Below are 13,901 nucleotides of genomic sequence, written 5' to 3' on the forward strand. Positions count from 1 at the left end.
ATAGAAAATGGTATTTATGAGATGGTATTTATGTATTTGGAGGAGAGATCTGGGTTGGGGAAATATAGACTTGGGAATTGTCAGCGTATTTTAAACCAAGGAAATGGGCCATTTTCCTAGGGAATGAGTATATATTGAGCAGATGCTCTCCAACATTTGGTGGTTGGAAATAAAAAGAGAATCTGGCAAAGGAGCATGACAAGGAGTAGCTCATGTTATTGGCAGGAGGAGAAACCCATATTCCACAAATCAAACAAGAACATGTTTCAAAAAAGAAAGAGTAAAACTATGATATTAAATGCGGTTGATAGGAGGAAGAGAAGAAATGAGAAGAAACCATTTGATTTTATACCTGTAGATTATTTGTGACCTTGACCATAGCAGTTTAATGATGTGTTGGGGCCAAAAGCCTTTTTGTAGTGGGTTCAAGAAAGAATTTAAAAAAAAAAAGGAAGATGAGAGACTGCCAAAAGTAGCAGAGGTAGAGTTTTGCTCTTCAGAGAGAATAAGGACAGTGGGGAGTCAATAGAGGGTTTCTAGTTTTAACAATATAAGACAATAGCATTTGCTTGTACATTGATAGAAGTGATCATGCCAAGAGGGCAAAACTTATAATGCAGGAGATAAAAATGATCAGAGGCCTTGAGTAATTAGAGGATATTGAATCCATTGTAAAATGGAATTTAATGTTAGAAACATAGACAAAGTTATACATTATAACAAGAGGGAAAATGGATATAGGTACAGATGCATTTTTGTTGGTATAGTTGGGATACTTAAAATAGCCCAGGTGAGAAATGATGGCCTAGATCAGATTACATATGGAGGCAGAAGTGTACAGATTCAGGAGATATGTAGAAAGCAGCATAGACCAGATTTAGCACTTATTTTGGAGTGGAAAATGTGGAAGAAATTTCCTCAAACAATCTACAATTCAGTTAACCTGATCTTAGCAAAAGGTAAAGATCTTTGAATCATTAATTATAGAAAATAAAGGTAGACATATAGGGGGATAGATTATAATATTTTTAATAGAGAAGTTTCTTATGCATATTGTATTCAGAAGTATGAGTGAGTTGAAATAGCAAGGTTCAGGGTAGGAAAGAGTGGATAATGGAGTAGAAAGAGGACAGTCTCTTAAAAGCCTGATTTGAGGGGTCCCTGAGTGGCTCAGTCAGTTGAGTGTCCGACTCTTGGTTTCACCTCAGGTCATGATCTCAGGATCATGAGACCAAGCCCTGCATCAGGCTTTGCACTCAGTGCAGAGTCTGCTTTAGATTCTGTCTCTCCCTTTCCCTCTAATATTCTCCCTACTCATGCATAAATAAATAAATAAAATCTTAAAAAAAAAACCTGATTAAGAGCTGAGATGGATAATATTTGAAAAGAAGAAAGGAAGCCACTTTCTTCAAAGACTGTAAAGACTATAGAAGTATAGACACACACATATGTTTAGTGAGGAGAGAAGAGCGAGCCTTAAGGTAGTTCCTAACTTATAGTTTCTCCTCTGTTTATCACAAACCAGAGATAATGGGATAAAGACATCCTAAGGAGTGAGAGTTGGGTCAGTGCTTCATACAGTTTCTTTAGGAATTGGTAGAAGGAGTAAGCCAGGTAAAAATCAGATACTACAAATTTTAAGTGACACCAGTCTCTATGTCTATTAACCATTTTTAGTAGGATTCACAGGGCAGCAATAAGAATGGGAAACCTGATGACAGGAAGGGAAGTTTCTTAAGAATAAGGATTTTAAGAATAATTGAGACATACAGGCATGTGGAGCAGGAGATGAAATTTAACATGTTATCTATTAACTTAAATTCCCTCATATAACAGAGTTCTGAGTATATGACCAGAAAACTTAATACCCATTTCCGAACTAGTAGTATATTTGCCTCTAGGTTATAACTCATCCTTTCCTATCCACATCTAATTGTTCAGAGAAAGATACCTGGTCCAGAGGGAATTCATCCAGGGGCGAGGTAATCCAGAATAATCTCTGTATCTCCAGGTCAACTGATAAGCAAGTGTAATTGCATATTCAACCTAAATTCTCTTTTGTTATATAAAGTAACATATTCACAAGTTACAGTGATTAGGGCATGGGCATATTTGGGGACCCATATTTTGCCCACCACAACATCATAGCATGACTATGAGTGTACCCTGCTATTTAAGATCTCATAAGATTTAATAAAAATACTCTTCTGCAACATGTGAATGTTCTGATATACTCGTTAAGATCCCTTCATATTTTTGTACAACTTATATTTTAATAGTTATCCCTTATGCTGTGTTCTATTTCTACTAAAATGCTCCTCAGTCCCACCCTTTCCTTTTCTATTCTGCACCATGCCAGACAAAATGGGAAATACAAATTTTGGTTCTGAGGGTGGGAGTGCAGCGGTGGGGTGGTAGATAAAATTAAACAAAAACGTCAGTCCCACGAGGCTTATCAGTACAAAAGACTTCATTAAAGATTTGGTAAAATTGAGGGGAAGAAGGCACAATGGTGGGAATTATATAGCCAATATAAACAATTTTAAAATTGAACATCTCTAGTCTTAAAAATTCTTTCATGCACCCCATTCCCAGGGCTTTTTACTTTTTTGTGTTCATTTTTAATTTTTAAAAATTTTAATTCCAGTATAGTTAACATACAGTGTTAGGTTAGTTTCAGGTGTGTAATTAGTGATTCAGCAATTCTATACGTTACTCAGTGCTCATCATGATAAGTGTAATCTTCGTCTCCTTTACCTGTTTCGCCCATCTTCCCACCCACCTCCTCTCTAGTAACCATCAGTTTGCTCTTTATAGTTAAGAGTCTGTTTTGTTTTCGTCTCTTTTTTTTCTTTGTTTTGTTTCTTAAATTTCGCATGAGTGAAATCATATGGTATTTGTTTTTCTCTGACTTACTTCATTTAGCATTATGCTCTCGGTCCAGATATGTTTTTGCAAATGGCAAATTTTTTTGAGGCTAGTTGTCTTATATCCAAATTAGAAAATATTGTTGAAGTTATTCTTAGGTATTATAATGAAGTTTGAAACCTATGTTATGGGACATCCTATTCCACTTGAATAAGAATACATTTTTGTTCTGAAAGTCTCCAATTCCAAGTTAATTTGCTGCTAGTCTAATAACTTTCATAAGATGAACTGTTGATCAAGTTCAGTATAATAATTATAGCAGATCTGCCACTGGAAATATTCAAGACAAAGGATAATTTCATTTTGTTCCTATGCAGAGTGCTGGACACTGTATTAGCTTTAGGTATAGTTGATTTATTATGCTTTCTGTGTTTTTTAGTAATAGAACAAAAATTATATCTTCATAAAGTATTTCATCTTACAAAAATAAAAATATAGTTTAAAAATGATTTTAAATACTTTAGGTACGAAAAGCAGTGTTTTGAAGAAATAGTTTTATCTTTGTAAAAATTTCCCTATAGTGAAATATTTATATTGTTTGAACATTATAACTTCCTTGTCAAGAAATATAGTTAATGAAAGTCAAGTAGAGACAGTTTCAAAGTAACTATTATTCAAAATGCCATGGTAAATTTATATGCAACACAAAGTATTTAGAATTAAAATTTGCCATTAGAAGATATATATTTTGTGAACTGCAGTGCTTAGTTGGGAGAATTATAAATGATCACAGCCTTAGATTATTACCTCAGCAGGACATGTAATCCCTTTCAATAACTCAATGGTAATACTCATTTTAATTTTTAAGAAACGATCTTTAAGATATTTGTATTGTTTGGTGTTCCAGGGAATTCTACCATGTTGTTTGAATATTTATAAGAACTCTGGGAATGTCATTATTGGTAAGATAATCATAAAGTATTAAAATTTAAGCATAAACAGTACATCCAGAATGTCATGAAGATTAGAATCAGGTTTCTCAATAGAAATTCAAAGGACTAGACCTGAGTGAAACTGCCCTGGGCAACAATGAGAAATCGCAAATTGTCTTTGCCATCCAACTTTCTCTTCTTCCCAGGACTCCTATTGACCTAGTATACTTGAACCTGTGGCCCCAGAAAATATCCCATATTGCAGAACTACCACAATTCTAATTCCTTTACCAGAGATTTTTGAGTCATACCTCCAGGGCCATCTCTAAATGAAACTTCCACTTTTTCAGTGTGTACTTCTATCTAGAATTTAAACAAAATTTAGCCATGCCTAGTTGAACTGCTTTCAGTAGTCTGTAAAAACTGATTTGGCCTAGGTACAAATAGGCTTGATGAGTTTTTCCATTGACCATTTTTTGTGCCACCTGTGCCTTTCTAAAGACTTAGAAAAATAGGGGCAGTCACTACACTCTGTTACTAGTAACTAAAATGTCACTTCTGAGAAAATAAATAAAAATGAGACTGCACTTTTATGGCAAGTGAAAGACAACAAGAGATTGAAACTAATATGTATTGGAGAGTTAGCATGTGTGAGAAGCCACATCTATCTTACAATAGATGCTGTTTAGATCAGGAAGCTGCAGATTTGTCTGGTTAGATAACTTGCCCGAGGATGGACCATGGTGTTTTGCATAGTTTAAGGCAGGACCTACCAAAGTTTCAAGCTTTTACTTTGCCTACACCCCAACTTGCCTCTGTTGTTCTGAGACATTTTCAAATACTGAATAAAAATTAAGTGAGTAGAGTATCACACATTTATCATTAAACTTAGCAATATTGATTTTAAACTGACAAGAATTTATTTTTGCGATATGAACTTTTTCTTTTCTCAAACAATTGGGTCATTTTAGTTCACTGCCTTGTGCATCAGACCAAATGCTTTAAATAAATGCTCATCAGCTTCGATGTTTTAAACATGTTCTTGATGTTTTTGTTTTTGCATTTTGTTTTTACATTAGACATCTTTGAGGAAGGGGCGCCTGGGTGGCTCAGTGGGTTAAAGCCTCTGCCTTTGGCTTAGGTCATGGTCTCAGGGTCCTGGGATCGAGCCATATTGGGCTCTCTGCTTGCCGGGGGGCCTGCTTCCCATCTCTCTCTCTGCCTGCCTCTCTGCCTGCTTGTAGTCTCTGTCTGTCAAATAAATAAATACAAATCTTAAAAAAAAAAAAAGACATCTTTGAGCAACTAGAAAATGGTATGAACACTTCTGAGAAAATTACCCATTGGCCCAAATGTGTTTAGATATTCCCTAAAGTCTTTCCTTACACCCAAGTTTTAAAATCTCTGAGAGAGAAGACTGTGGTAAAAGGGAGGTCTAAATAATATCACAAGCATTTGTTTACAAGTTTAAAAGAAATCATGGGTTAATTTCTCAGAAAACAAAGAGTTTTAAAAAGTAGCATGAATTGTTGGAAATTATTCACTACTAATCAAAGCACACATTGCAAAAGGCTTTAAGTATTAATAAGTGTTGGCGAGATTCAATGTAACTACTCTGCTGCTTAAGGAGATATAAAAAGTTTTTGTTTAGTAAAGAAATACAGCACATTTGAATTAGAAATTTTATCATACTGATTTTTTTAAGCAAATGTATGTGAAATCTCCATAGGTAATCATTTTTAATTCTTTGTAAAAGTTGTATTTGTGCTATGCAATGAGTTTATTTTGCTTTTTTTCTTCTTCTTTGCTGCAGTGTCTGGTTAACTCTTAAATCCCTCTAGACTTCAGCTTCTGCTGAGCTAGGCAGCCTTTCTGCCCAAAGAATAAGAGTAAATAATAGGAAGAGAACAAATAAGCTTCGTTTGTCAGTGTTCATTGGTCTTTATTAATCCTCTGGGCCACACTCTATGTCTCCACAGCTAACTGTGCTATTTTCCTGGATGTGTGAAAATAGTCTTTAATCAAAACTATGCCAAGTCATCTCTGGGAACAACCCTTCCTATTTGGATGAGGATAACAAGCTGTACATTGGGTGCTATTTAAGTTTGAATAGTAGCTAAAGAAAAACAAACTAATTTGTTCAAAAGCAGTAGCAGAAACTCAAGGGAAATTGCTTACTGCTGTTGGCATTAAAAGTATTTAAAACCAATGGTGCCTTGAGTCCAGGCACCATATCAACTAGGAAGCATTAAAATTCCAAGCAGCCCTGGGCATGCTTGGAAGGACTCAGGATCCTTCTTCAACAGGATAAGATTTGGAGACTATAAATATTTGTAATGGATTCAATTTGAGTTTACTACTCTCAGTAATGTCAGCCAACAAGTAAGTGTTTTATAAGTACATATCAGAATTGTTATTCCCTTTGTATTTTTGTTTAATTTTATCAGAAGAAAGAACAGATAAATAACTAATAAATTGTTTGGTAATTCTTTTGAAGTGCCTAGATAAGATTTATTCTACTCATCTGTCAATGTTTGTTTGTTTGTTTCCTAAATACAATCTGTATTTCCCAAAATATAAGGGAGCAATATCTACATTCTCTAAAGAAATCTGAGCCGTACCTTTTATTTTCAAATTTTCTATTAACTCAGGGATACAAAGTCTTTGTATTTGAGAGAAAAAGGAGCATAGAACTTTCAGGATGCATTGAATTTGCTTAAGTAGATTTCTTTACAAGTAGAACAAATATGTGAAAAATCAGAATCATTTTATTTTGCGGCCATAATAAGACAATCATATTTTACCTTTTATATTAATCTCAGCATGAGTTTTATTTAGTCAGCTTGAAATCATATCTGTAAGTTACCTTTACATTAATTTCTGCCTTTCTTTTTTAAATAAAACTTTCAGACATCAACAGTAAATTGTTTTTCTAAAGTCATTTTAATGAAGTACCTCCCCCTTGAATTGGCCTGGCATATAAAAAGTTTGGAGGTCACCACTGTCCTGATAATTAAAAAGCTGAAGAAACTAAAAATAAACAGTTTTTAAATTAATAACAAATGAATTTGAGAGGGGAGATAAAAACTGAAAAACATTTGTATAGTTCACAATTCAGAGTCCTAGTGTCATTAAAAGACTGAGGCCTAGTTATAGACCTATAGAATGACTTCCCTCCCCCAACACATTACCATCACATTACCAAAGGCCTGTTTTTAGTAATTCTGTTACCTAGCGTATCATGAAAACCTTACAAGACAAACTGAAAGACAAAAAAACAGGATGAGGAGAGAGAGCAAGCATCAGAACTAGACTCAGCTATGGCAATACCAGGAATTGAAAACAACTCTGTTTAATATGCAAAGTATTCTAAAGTATAAAATAAACCGAAGGAAAGATTAGATGGACAATATAAGCAGAGAGATGGAAATTCTAAGAAAGAATCAAAAAGCAGTGCTACAGGCCAGGAACACTGTAGTGAAGAATTAAAATTTTGATGTTCTTAGTAGAATAGAGAAAGTTAAGGAAACAATCTGTGAGCCTGAGTATATCTCAACGGAAACCTCAAAAACTAAAAAACAAACAGAAACAGTGGCCAGAAAAAAAGAAGAAGAAAACAATAGAGCAGAATATTAAAAGCAAAGCAAAACAAAACAAAACCCAAAACTGTGGGACAACTACAAAAGGTATAACAACATACATGTAATGGGAATACCAGAAGGAAAAGAAACAAAAGAAATATTTGAAGCAATAAGAACTTTTCCAAATTAAAGCCAGACACCAAAACACAGGTCCAGGAAACAGAGAAACTAGGGAATATAAATGCCCAAAAAGGTACACCTAGGCATGTAAGTTACAAACTACAGAAAACCCAAAAGAAAAAGATCCTCAAGGAAGACAGAGGAAATAAACATCTTGCCTAGAGAGGAGAAAAGATACAAATTACTTGTCACTTCTCAGAAACCAAGAAGAGACTGACATATTTAGTGTTAAGAGAAAAAGACTCATCAACCTAGAATTCTCTACTCTGTAAAATTATCTTTTCAAAAAGTGAAAGGGAAATAAAGATTCTCCAACAAAACAATTGAGGGAATTTGTTGCCAATAGACCTATCTAAAATAGGCCAAAAAATTTTTAAAAGTCATTCTCAGACAGAGGGAACATGATACAGATCAGAAACTCAGTTCTACATAAAGAAAGGAAGAGACTCACAGAAGAAATAAGTGAAAAAAATAAAACTTTTATTTTTTGTATTCTTAATTGATCCAACAGGTAAGTTTATTAAAATAATGATAGTCATGTATTGACTTTGTCTATATATATTATATATGTGTGCTTATTCATGCATACATAGAACTGTGTGCACTTGTATATAAGTGAAATGAATGATAACAGTGATATAAGGGACAAGAGGAAGGAACTGGGATAATTTTGTTATTGTAAGATCTTATATTGATGAAGTGGTATAATGTTGTTTGAAAGTGGACTTGGGAGTACTTACATTGCAAATCTTTAAAAAAGTTTAAAAAAGTGGAAAAAAGGAGTAAAACAGGTATGTTGAGAGGAGAGAAAAAAGAATTACATAAAATGCTCAATTAAAACCACAAAAGGCAGAGGAGAGTAGAAGACAAAAAAGGAACAAAGAACAGCAACAAAGAGTAAACAGTAACAAATATGGTCGATTTTAATGCAGCTATATCATTAATCACTTTAAACATCAGCGGTCTAAATGCACCAATTAAAAGATAAAAATAGAATGGATCAAAAAATGAGACCTAACTATATGTTGTCTACAAGGAATCCACATTAAATATAAAAACACATATAAATTAAAAGTAAATGAATGGAGAAAGTTACCATGCTAACCATGCTAGCATTAATCAAAAGAAGACAGGCATAACTATATTAATTTTGGGTAGAGTAGACTTCAGAGCAAGGGATAAAGAGCAGCATTTCATAATGACAAAGCGGCCAGTACTCTAAGAAGAGATAATTATCTTTACATGTATGTGCCTAAAGCAGAGTCAAACTACGTGAGGCAAAAACTGATAGAACTGCAAGGAGAAATAGGTGAATCCACTATTATAATTGGAGGCTTCAGCACCTCTCTATCAGAAATGGACAGATTCAACAAGTAGAAAATTAGTAAACCCACAGCTGAACTCAACAACACCATCAGTCAACTGGATATAATGAACGTCTATAGACTGTTTAATGACAGTAGAATATCCTTTCTTCTTCAGCTTACATGGAATGTTTACCAGGATAAACCACATTCTGGGCCATAAAAAACACCTTAACAAATTTAAAAGAGTAGTAATCATACAAAGTCTGACTTCAGACAACATCTAAATTAAACTGTTAATCAATAACAAAAAGACAGCTGGAAAATCCCAAGATACTTGGAGATGAACCAATGTATTTCCATGAAACGCATGAGACAATGAAATAATCTCAAGAGCAATGAAAAGATATTCTGAACTAAGTGAAAATGAAAATATAATTTATCAAAATTTGTGGGATACAATGAAAGCAGTGCTTAGAGGAAATTTTATAGCAATGAATGCACATATTTTAAAAAGATCTAAAATCAATCATTTAAGCTTTCACCTTAGGAAACTAAAAAAAAAGAGCAAATTAAATCCAAAATAAGCAGAGAAAAAATGATAAAAAGTAGAGCAGATATCAATAAAATATCAAAAAGGAAGTCAATGGAGAAAATTTAAAAAATTAAAAGCTGGCTCTTTTAAAAGATTAATAACATTAACAAGCCTCTAGTCAGGCTAAGGAAAACAGAAAGAGGGAATAATGCATATTATTAGAAATAAATGAATGATAACAAAACTAAAAAGTGACTTACAGAATAGAAGAAGATATCTTCTTCTTATAAATATTTATAAGTGACATATCCAATAAAAATTAGTATCCAAAATATATAAAGAATTGAGAAAACTCAACACCCAAAAAACAAATAACCGAGTTAAAAAATGTAAAGTCATGAAGATAGGAATAGGCATTCTTCTAAAGAAGACAAATGACCAACAGACACATGAAAAGCTGCTCAACATCACTCATCATGAGGGAAATGCAAATCAGAACTGCAGTGAGATATGTTAGAATGGCTAAAATCAACAACACAAGAAACAACAGGTATTGGTGAAGATGTGGAGAAAAGGGAACCTTCCTGCACTGTTGGTGAGAATATGAACTCATGCAGCCACTGCAGAAAGCAGTACGGAGATGCCCCAAGAAGTTAAAAATAGAGCTACCCTACAACTCACCAATTGCTACTAGGTATTTACCCAAAGAATACAAAGCACCAATTGGAAGGGATACATTCACCCTGGTGTTTGTTTGATAAACACTGCAGCATTATCTACAATAGCCAAATTGTGGGAACAGTTCAAATGTCCATTGACTAAAGAATAGTTAAAGAAGATGTGATATATATATCACATCTTCTTTAACTTTTTAATACATATATATATTTCCTCAGCCATAAAAAAGAGTGAAATCTTGCTATTTACAATGATGTGAAGGGAGCTAAAGAGTATTATGCTAAGCAAAATGTCAGTCAGAGAAAGACAAACCACATAATCTCACTCATATGTTTAATTTAAGAAACAAAACAAATGAATTTAGGGGACAACAACAACAACAAAAAAGAGGCAAAGCAAGAAACAGACTCTTAACTAGAGAGGACAAACTGATGGTTTCTGGAGGGGTGGTGGATGGGGGGATGGGTTAAATAGATTGTGGGTATTAAGGAGAGCACTTGTGATGAGCACTGGATGTTATGTGTAAGTGATGAATCACTAAATTCTACACCTGAAACTAATATTACACTGTATGTTAACTAACTGGAATTTAAATAAAAGGTTGGAGAAATAAATAAATGAGGTGACATCACTATAGATCCCATGACATTAAAAGAATAGTAAAAAATACTATGAGCAAGTCTATACCCATAAGTTTGATAACTTAGGTGAAATGAACACATTCCTTGAAAGACACAATCTGGCAAAACTCACACAAAAAGAAACAGATAATCTGAATAGGCCTATATCTAGGAAAGAAACTGAATCAGTAATTAATAACTTTTTAAAACAGAGAATACCATACCCAAATAGATTCACTTGTGATTTCTAACAGACACTGTAGAAGGAAATTGCACCAATTTTCTATAATCTATTTTAGAAGATAGAAACTGAGGGAATGAATACTTCCTAACTCAGATTGGCAGTTTCTTACAAAACTAAGCATAGTTTTACCATGTGATCCAGCAGTCACGGTCCTTGGTATTTACCCAAATAAACGGAAAACTCATGTCCACACAAAAACTTGCACACACGATAGCAGTTTTTTTCATATTTGCCAAAACTTAAATGCAGCCAAGATGTCCTTTACTATGTGAATGGATAAGTAAGCTTGGTACCTCCAGACTTTGGAATATTATTTAGTGCCAAAAAGAAATGAGCTATTAAACTATGAAAAGACATGGAGGAAACTTAAATACATATTACTAAGTGACAGAAGCCTATCTGAAAAGCCTACATACTGTTTGATTCTAATACATGACATCCTAGGAAAGGCAAAACTGGGAGAAGTAAAATGATCAGTGGTTACGAAAGGTTAGTAGGAAGGAGGGATGAATAGGTGGAGCATAGAGGCTTATTAAGGCACTGAAACTTGTCTGTATGATATCATAATGGTGGATAGATGGGATGATTTTTTAAAAGATTTTATTTATTTATTTGAAAGAGAGAGTGAGTGACAGAGAGCATGAGCAGGGGGAGCAGGGGCTCCATCTCAGAACCCTGTGATCATGACATGAGCCCAAGGCAGTCGCTTAACCAACTGAGCCACCCAGGAGCCCTGTACATGGGATAATTTAATAAGATTGTGCATACACCATAGAGTGTAAAACAGCAACAATGATCCCTGATATAACTTATGGATTAGAAAACCTGTGGGCTTCCTAAGTGACCTTGGACAATTTATTAACTCTCTGTGCCTTAATTTCCTCCTCTATTAAATAAATGTATCTGTATAGTAAGTCAGAGAGTCACTTTTTTGAAGGGGGAATGATAATGATGTGTCAGTGTAGGTTTATTAATTCTAACAAATGTACACTCTGATGAGGCATGTTGATAATAGCTGTGCATGTGTGGGGGAAGGGGAGGTATGGGAAATCTCTGTACCTTTCAGTTTTGCTGTGATCCTAAAACTGTGCTAAAATATAAAGTCTATTTTATTTTATTATTTTTTTAAGATTTTATTTATTTATTTGACAGACAGAGATTACAAATAGGCAGAGAGGCAGTCAGAGAAAGGAAGAAGCAGGCTCTCTGCTGAGCAGAGAGCCCAATGCGGGGCTCGATCCCAGGACCCTGGGATCATGACCTGAGCCGAAGGCAGAGGCTTTAACCCACTGAGCCACCCAGGCGCCCCTATAAAGTCTATTTTAAAGGATTTAAATTTTCTAGTTATAGATTTGCATTTTCTAATTATAAATGACATTAATATAGAAGTTGTTTTAGAACATGTTTTATATGGGCATGTATATTTTATACTACTCTCAAATTAATTTATGAGGTGAGTTCAAAATTCTTCATAAGAGGAAGATACTGAAATAGTTACAATTTGTGATATTTAATATGAGCACCTGATTTTTTTTAGCTTTCTGAACCTAAGTGCACATAAAAATATAAAAATATTTTATAATTTTCCCAACTAAAACCACTCATGTGAAATACTTTAAATGCAAATTGTCATATTTTTTTATTATTTTAGTACTTATTGGTTGCTTAATATTATCTTGAATTTTGACCTATTCCAAAAAAGCAAAGCGTGGATAGGCAAAATATGGAGTTCAGAGAGGAAGAAACGCACAGGTCTTAATGGTTTGAGAGCTTAGTGATCTAATTTTCCAGAGAAGAATTCAGAGTATTTTCCTTCATTGTTGCTCATTTTTCTTTATATCTAATGACACATAATGGCTTTGTAACGGAAGTATTCTACTTGAAATGAAAAATATAAGGTAGTTGCTTACCAGTTTTTGGTGTTACTTATTTTTTCAAAACCTGTCTTACTTTTTAAACACAGCCTTTATGAGTTTACAAAGAAGCAGAGTTTTGTAATCAATTATACATTATACAATTATAAAATTATATATTCATACAATTATACATTCAATCCCTCATACATACATATATGTGTTCATTGATTCAACATATACTTATTGAACACCTACTTCGTGTCTGACACAATACTAGGCGTCAGGAACTTAAAAATGAATTATGCATAGCTACTGTTCATAAGGATCTAATAGAATAATAGATAAGAACGTCTTATAAACAGGGAATCATTGAACATTGTAGCAAGTGCAATGAGAGTGATATACATTTTCACACCAAGAAAGCTGTACCTAATTTGGGTGGGAAAGATTCCTCAATTAAAATTCAAAACTCTATATCCTATTCTCAGATTTTCCACTGAGGAAACCCACAGGATTTATATTTTTCACTTACTTAAATTATAAGCAAAACTGAGTGGTGTAGGTGAATGTATGATGTATGACTTGGATAATATATTAACTCACTTTTTTTTTTTTTAAGATTTTATTTATTTATTTTACAGAGAGAAATCACAAGTAGATGGAGAGGCAGGCAGAGAGAGAGACAGAGGGAAGCAGGCTCCCTGCTGAGCAGAGAGCCCGATGTGGGACTCCATCCCAGGACCCTGAGATCATGACCTGAGCCGAAGGCAGCGGCTTAACCCACTGAGCCACCCAGGCGCCCCTGTTAACTCACTCTTAAACGTAGCTCCCTCCTCTGCTAAATACCTATACACAAAGTCAAAGAATCACATTCTTTTACATTTTCCTTTAATTCTAGTATAATTAACATACAGTGTTATATTATTTTCAGGTGTCCAATCAGAGTCACTTAAATTTATTTATTTATTTATCTATTTATTTATTTATTTTAGAGAGAGAGTGAGAGAGCATGAGTGGGAGGGGCAGAGGGAGAGGAGAAAGAATCTCAAGCAGACTTAGGTCTGAGCATGTAGCCCAACTTGGGGCTCCATCTCACAACCCCA

This window comes from Mustela nigripes, chromosome 4 (genome assembly GCF_022355385.1).
Source record: "Mustela nigripes isolate SB6536 chromosome 4, MUSNIG.SB6536, whole genome shotgun sequence".
Lineage (NCBI taxonomy): Eukaryota > Metazoa > Chordata > Mammalia > Carnivora > Mustelidae > Mustela > Mustela nigripes.